Source organism: Sardina pilchardus, chromosome 15 (genome assembly GCF_963854185.1).
Source record: "Sardina pilchardus chromosome 15, fSarPil1.1, whole genome shotgun sequence".
NCBI lineage: Eukaryota > Metazoa > Chordata > Actinopteri > Clupeiformes > Clupeidae > Sardina > Sardina pilchardus.
This window is the reverse complement of record NC_085008.1, coordinates 24,656,706-24,661,705: the sequence shown is the minus strand read 5'-3', so window position 1 is coordinate 24,661,705 and position 5,000 is coordinate 24,656,706. Positions and strand designations below refer to the sequence as shown.

Sequence of the window (5,000 nt, the reverse complement as noted above, 5' to 3'; positions counted from 1 at the left end):
CCGCAAGGCGTCTCTGGAAGCGGAGGCAACAGCTGTATCAAAAAGTTTGCTCAAATTTGGTCGCCTCCAGTCACTGCAAGCAGGGCGTGGCTCAGACTCCCAAGACTTGCAGCAAATGCGGAGAGGGACGTCGACGTTTGCTCACGAGGCCCTGATGAAAGGACAGGCTCGGTCTTCGAAAATCACAAGATAATGGCAGCGGTGGGATTTGAACCCACGCCTCCGGAGAGACTGGAGCCTAAATCCAGCGCCTTAGACCGCTCGGCCACACTACCCCACGTGTGGAGGTCCTCAGAAGGGAAGAGTTCCTCGCTTCGGTCAGCGAGATAGCGGGCAACAGAAGTGTCACGACTGTGGTTTGAGGGCAAGGCCCAAGCCATCTCTTCTTGCGCTGCTGGTCATAATGGCAGCGGTGGGATTCGAACCCACGCCCCCGAAGAGACTGGAGCCTTAATCCAGCGCCTTAGACCGCTCGGCCACGCTACCGCAGTGGTGGCTCACCAATGAGGCGGGGCAATCTTACAGCAAGACCGGAGGCCCTAGGGAGGCAGCAAAGAGGACCTTAAAGAGAGGGTCGTTGCGTTGGCCGGGAATCGAACCCGGGTCAACTGCTTGGAAGGCAGCTATGCTAACCACTATACCACCAACGCCACACAGACAGGGGAAAAGCCTTCGCAACAAGGCTAAGCCAATGCAGGCCTGTCAGTCAGGCCCTTTGCAGTCCCGACATATTTTTCACTCTTGTGAAGCAGGCAGTTCAACAGACTGGCCTAGCCTTTGCTAGCTCAGCACAAGAGTAGCGGTCCTCAAACCGCAAGGCGTCTCTGGAAGCGGAGGCAACAGCTGTATCAAAAAGCTTGCTCAAATTTGGTCGCCTCCAGTCACTGCAAGCAGGGCGTGGCTCAGACTCCCAAGACTTGCAGCAAATGCGGAGAGGGACGTCGACGTTTGCTCACGAGGCCCTGATGAAAGGACAGTCTCGGTCTTCGAAAATTACAAGATAATGGCAGCGGTGGGATTTGAACCCACGCCTCCGGAGAGACTGGAGCCTAAATCCAGCGCCTTAGACCGGTCGGCCACACTACCCCACGGGTGGAGGTCCTCAGAAGGGAAGAGTTCCTCGCTTCGGTCAGCGAGATGGCGGGCAACAGAAGTGTCACGACTGTGGTTTGAGGGCAAGGCCCAAGCCATCTCTTCTTGCGCTGCTGGTCATAATGGCAGCGGTGGGATTCGAACCCACGCCCCCGAAGAGACTGGAGCCTTAATCCAGCGCCTTAGACCGCTCGGCCACGCTACCGCAGTGGTGGCTCACCAATGAGGCGGGGCAATCTTACAGCAAGACCGGAGGCCCTAGGGAGGCAGCAAAGAGGACCTTAAAGAGAGGGTCGTTGCGTTGGCCGGGAATCGAACCCGGGTCAACTGCTTGGAAGGCAGCTATGCTAACCACTATACCACCAACGCCACACAGACAGGGGAAAAGCCTTCGCAACAAGGCTAAGCCAATGCAGGCCTGTCAGTCAGGCCCTTTGCAGTCCCGACATATTTTTCACTCTTGTGAAGCAGGCAGTTCAACAGACTGGCCTAGCCTTTGCTAGCTCAGCACAAGAGTAGCGGTCCTCAAACCGCAAGGCGTCTCTGGAAGCGGAGGCAACAGCTGTATCAAAAAGCTTGCTCAAATTTGGTCGCCTCCAGTCACTGCAAGCAGGGCGTGGCTCAGACTCCCAAGACTTGCAGCAAATGCGGAGAGGGACGTCGGCGTTTGCTCACGAGGCCCTGATGAAAGGACGGGCTCGGTCTTCGAAAATCACAAGATAATGGCAGCGGTGGGATTTGAACCCACGCCTCCGGAGAGACTGGAGCCTAAATCCAGCGCCTTAGACCGCTCGGCCACACTACCCCACGGGTGGAGGTCCTCAGAAGGGAAGAGTTCCTCGCTTCGGTCAGCGAGATGGCGGGCAACAGAAGTGTCACGACTGTGGTTTGAGGGCAAGGCCCAAGCCATCTCTTCTTGCGCTGCTGGTCATAATGGCAGCGGTGGGATTCGAACCCACGCCCCCGAAGAGACTGGAGCCTTAATCCAGCGCCTTAGACCGCTCGGCCACGCTACCGCAGTGGTGGCTCACCAATGAAGCGGGGCAATCTTACAGCAAGACCGGAGGCCCTAGGGAGGCAGCAAAGAGGACCTTAAAGAGAGGGTCGTTGCGTTGGCCGGGAATCGAACCCGGGTCAACTGCTTGGAAGGCAGCTATGCTAACCACTATACCACCAACGCCACACAGACAGCGGAAAAGCCTTCGCAACAAGGCTAAGCCAATGCAGGCCTGTCAGTCAGGCCCTTTGCAGTCCCGACATATTTTTCACTCTTGTGAAGCAGGCAGTTCAACAGACTGGCCTAGCCTTTGCTAGCTCAGCACAAGAGTAGCGGTCCTCAAACCGCAAGGCGTCTCTGGAAGCGGAGGCAACAGCTGTATCAAAAAGTTTGCTCAAATTTGGTCGCCTCCAGTCACTGCAAGCAGGGCGTGGCTCAGACTCCCAAGACTTGCAGCAAATGCGGAGAGGGACGTCGACGTTTGCTCACGAGGCCCTGATGAAAGGACAGGCTCGGTCTTCGAAAATCACAAGATAATGGCAGCGGTGGGATTTGAACCCACGCCTCCGGAGAGACTGGAGCCTAAATCCAGCGCCTTAGACCGCTCGGCCACACTACCCCACGTGTGGAGGTCCTCAGAAGGGAAGAGTTCCTCGCTTCGGTCAGCGAGATAGCGGGCAACAGAAGTGTCACGACTGTGGTTTGAGGGCAAGGCCCAAGCCATCTCTTCTTGCGCTGCTGGTCATAATGGCAGCGGTGGGATTCGAACCCACGCCCCCGAAGAGACTGGAGCCTTAATCCAGCGCCTTAGACCGCTCGGCCACGCTACCGCAGTGGTGGCTCACCAATGAGGCGGGGCAATCTTACAGCAAGACCGGAGGCCCTAGGGAGGCAGCAAAGAGGACCTTAAAGAGAGGGTCGTTGCGTTGGCCGGGAATCGAACCCGGGTCAACTGCTTGGAAGGCAGCTATGCTAACCACTATACCACCAACGCCACACAGACAGGGGAAAAGCCTTCGCAACAAGGCTAAGCCAATGCAGGCCTGTCAGTCAGGCCCTTTGCAGTCCCGACATATTTTTCACTCTTGTGAAGCAGGCAGTTCAACAGACTGGCCTAGCCTTTGCTAGCTCAGCACAAGAGTAGCGGTCCTCAAACCGCAAGGCGTCTCTGGAAGCGGAGGCAACAGCTGTATCAAAAAGCTTGCTCAAATTTGGTCGCCTCCAGTCACTGCAAGCAGGGCGTGGCTCAGACTCCCAAGACTTGCAGCAAATGCGGAGAGGGACGTCGACGTTTGCTCACGAGGCCCTGATGAAAGGACAGTCTCGGTCTTCGAAAATTACAAGATAATGGCAGCGGTGGGATTTGAACCCACGCCTCCGGAGAGACTGGAGCCTAAATCCAGCGCCTTAGACCGGTCGGCCACACTACCCCACGGGTGGAGGTCCTCAGAAGGGAAGAGTTCCTCGCTTCGGTCAGCGAGATGGCGGGCAACAGAAGTGTCACGACTGTGGTTTGAGGGCAAGGCCCAAGCCATCTCTTCTTGCGCTGCTGGTCATAATGGCAGCGGTGGGATTCGAACCCACGCCCCCGAAGAGACTGGAGCCTTAATCCAGCGCCTTAGACCGCTCGGCCACGCTACCGCAGTGGTGGCTCACCAATGAGGCGGGGCAATCTTACAGCAAGACCGGAGGCCCTAGGGAGGCAGCAAAGAGGACCTTAAAGAGAGGGTCGTTGCGTTGGCCGGGAATCGAACCCGGGTCAACTGCTTGGAAGGCAGCTATGCTAACCACTATACCACCAACGCCACACAGACAGGGGAAAAGCCTTCGCAACAAGGCTAAGCCAATGCAGGCCTGTCAGTCAGGCCCTTTGCAGTCCCGACATATTTTTCACTCTTGTGAAGCAGGCAGTTCAACAGACTGGCCTAGCCTTTGCTAGCTCAGCACAAGAGTAGCGGTCCTCAAACCGCAAGGCGTCTCTGGAAGCGGAGGCAACAGCTGTATCAAAAAGCTTGCTCAAATTTGGTCGCCTCCAGTCACTGCAAGCAGGGCGTGGCTCAGACTCCCAAGACTTGCAGCAAATGCGGAGAGGGACGTCGGCGTTTGCTCACGAGGCCCTGATGAAAGGACGGGCTCGGTCTTCGAAAATCACAAGATAATGGCAGCGGTGGGATTTGAACCCACGCCTCCGGAGAGACTGGAGCCTAAATCCAGCGCCTTAGACCGCTCGGCCACACTACCCCACGGGTGGAGGTCCTCAGAAGGGAAGAGTTCCTCGCTTCGGTCAGCGAGATGGCGGGCAACAGAAGTGTCACGACTGTGGTTTGAGGGCAAGGCCCAAGCCATCTCTTCTTGCGCTGCTGGTCATAATGGCAGCGGTGGGATTCGAACCCACGCCCCCGAAGAGACTGGAGCCTTAATCCAGCGCCTTAGACCGCTCGGCCACGCTACCGCAGTGGTGGCTCACCAATGAAGCGGGGCAATCTTACAGCAAGACCGGAGGCCCTAGGGAGGCAGCAAAGAGGACCTTAAAGAGAGGGTCGTTGCGTTGGCCGGGAATCGAACCCGGGTCAACTGCTTGGAAGGCAGCTATGCTAACCACTATACCACCAACGCCACACAGACAGGGGAAAAGCCTTCGCAACAAGGCTAAGCCAATGCAGGCCTGTCAGTCAGGCCCTTTGCAGTCCCGACATATTTTTCACTCTTGTGAAGCAGGCAGTTCAACAGACTGGCCTAGCCTTTGCTAGCTCAGCACAAGAGTAGCGGTCCTCAAACCGCAAGGCGTCTCTGGAAGCGGAGGCAACAGCTGTATCAAAAAGCTTGCTCAAATTTGGTCGCCTCCAGTCACTGCAAGCAGGGCGTGGCTCAGACTCCCAAGACTTGCAGCAAATGCGGAGAGGGACGTCGA

At 56.9% G+C, this 5,000-nt stretch overlaps 18 non-coding genes across 18 annotated transcripts; all 18 read right to left on the bottom strand.

Annotated features, from left to right (window-relative positions):
- Nucleotides 1-193: 193 nt before the first annotated feature.
- trnal-uag (transfer RNA leucine (anticodon UAG)) lies at nucleotides 194-275 on the bottom strand. Its single transcript has one exon. It is a non-coding gene; the product is annotated as a tRNA-Leu (tRNA).
- Nucleotides 276-404: 129 nt separating this feature from the next.
- trnal-aag (transfer RNA leucine (anticodon AAG)) lies at nucleotides 405-486 on the bottom strand. The gene has a single exon. It is a non-coding gene; the product is annotated as a tRNA-Leu (tRNA).
- Nucleotides 487-578: 92 nt separating this feature from the next.
- Nucleotides 579-650, bottom strand: trnag-ucc (transfer RNA glycine (anticodon UCC)). The gene has a single exon. It is a non-coding gene; the product is annotated as a tRNA-Gly (tRNA).
- A 354-nt stretch (nucleotides 651-1,004) lies between these two features.
- On the bottom strand, nucleotides 1,005-1,086 carry trnal-uag (transfer RNA leucine (anticodon UAG)). Its single transcript has one exon. It is a non-coding gene; the product is annotated as a tRNA-Leu (tRNA).
- A 129-nt stretch (nucleotides 1,087-1,215) lies between these two features.
- Nucleotides 1,216-1,297, bottom strand: trnal-aag (transfer RNA leucine (anticodon AAG)). The gene has a single exon. It is a non-coding gene; the product is annotated as a tRNA-Leu (tRNA).
- Nucleotides 1,298-1,389: 92 nt separating this feature from the next.
- trnag-ucc (transfer RNA glycine (anticodon UCC)) lies at nucleotides 1,390-1,461 on the bottom strand. The gene has a single exon. It is a non-coding gene; the product is annotated as a tRNA-Gly (tRNA).
- Nucleotides 1,462-1,815: 354 nt separating this feature from the next.
- On the bottom strand, nucleotides 1,816-1,897 carry trnal-uag (transfer RNA leucine (anticodon UAG)). The gene has a single exon. It is a non-coding gene; the product is annotated as a tRNA-Leu (tRNA).
- A 129-nt stretch (nucleotides 1,898-2,026) lies between these two features.
- On the bottom strand, nucleotides 2,027-2,108 carry trnal-aag (transfer RNA leucine (anticodon AAG)). The gene has a single exon. It is a non-coding gene; the product is annotated as a tRNA-Leu (tRNA).
- Nucleotides 2,109-2,200: 92 nt separating this feature from the next.
- trnag-ucc (transfer RNA glycine (anticodon UCC)) lies at nucleotides 2,201-2,272 on the bottom strand. The gene has a single exon. It is a non-coding gene; the product is annotated as a tRNA-Gly (tRNA).
- A 354-nt stretch (nucleotides 2,273-2,626) lies between these two features.
- On the bottom strand, nucleotides 2,627-2,708 carry trnal-uag (transfer RNA leucine (anticodon UAG)). Its single transcript has one exon. It is a non-coding gene; the product is annotated as a tRNA-Leu (tRNA).
- Nucleotides 2,709-2,837: 129 nt separating this feature from the next.
- trnal-aag (transfer RNA leucine (anticodon AAG)) lies at nucleotides 2,838-2,919 on the bottom strand. Its single transcript has one exon. It is a non-coding gene; the product is annotated as a tRNA-Leu (tRNA).
- Nucleotides 2,920-3,011: 92 nt separating this feature from the next.
- On the bottom strand, nucleotides 3,012-3,083 carry trnag-ucc (transfer RNA glycine (anticodon UCC)). Its single transcript has one exon. It is a non-coding gene; the product is annotated as a tRNA-Gly (tRNA).
- A 354-nt stretch (nucleotides 3,084-3,437) lies between these two features.
- Nucleotides 3,438-3,519, bottom strand: trnal-uag (transfer RNA leucine (anticodon UAG)). The gene has a single exon. It is a non-coding gene; the product is annotated as a tRNA-Leu (tRNA).
- A 129-nt stretch (nucleotides 3,520-3,648) lies between these two features.
- trnal-aag (transfer RNA leucine (anticodon AAG)) lies at nucleotides 3,649-3,730 on the bottom strand. The gene has a single exon. It is a non-coding gene; the product is annotated as a tRNA-Leu (tRNA).
- A 92-nt stretch (nucleotides 3,731-3,822) lies between these two features.
- Nucleotides 3,823-3,894, bottom strand: trnag-ucc (transfer RNA glycine (anticodon UCC)). The gene has a single exon. It is a non-coding gene; the product is annotated as a tRNA-Gly (tRNA).
- Nucleotides 3,895-4,248: 354 nt separating this feature from the next.
- trnal-uag (transfer RNA leucine (anticodon UAG)) lies at nucleotides 4,249-4,330 on the bottom strand. Its single transcript has one exon. It is a non-coding gene; the product is annotated as a tRNA-Leu (tRNA).
- Nucleotides 4,331-4,459: 129 nt separating this feature from the next.
- Nucleotides 4,460-4,541, bottom strand: trnal-aag (transfer RNA leucine (anticodon AAG)). The gene has a single exon. It is a non-coding gene; the product is annotated as a tRNA-Leu (tRNA).
- A 92-nt stretch (nucleotides 4,542-4,633) lies between these two features.
- On the bottom strand, nucleotides 4,634-4,705 carry trnag-ucc (transfer RNA glycine (anticodon UCC)). The gene has a single exon. It is a non-coding gene; the product is annotated as a tRNA-Gly (tRNA).
- Between the last annotated feature and the right edge of the window lie 295 nt (nucleotides 4,706-5,000).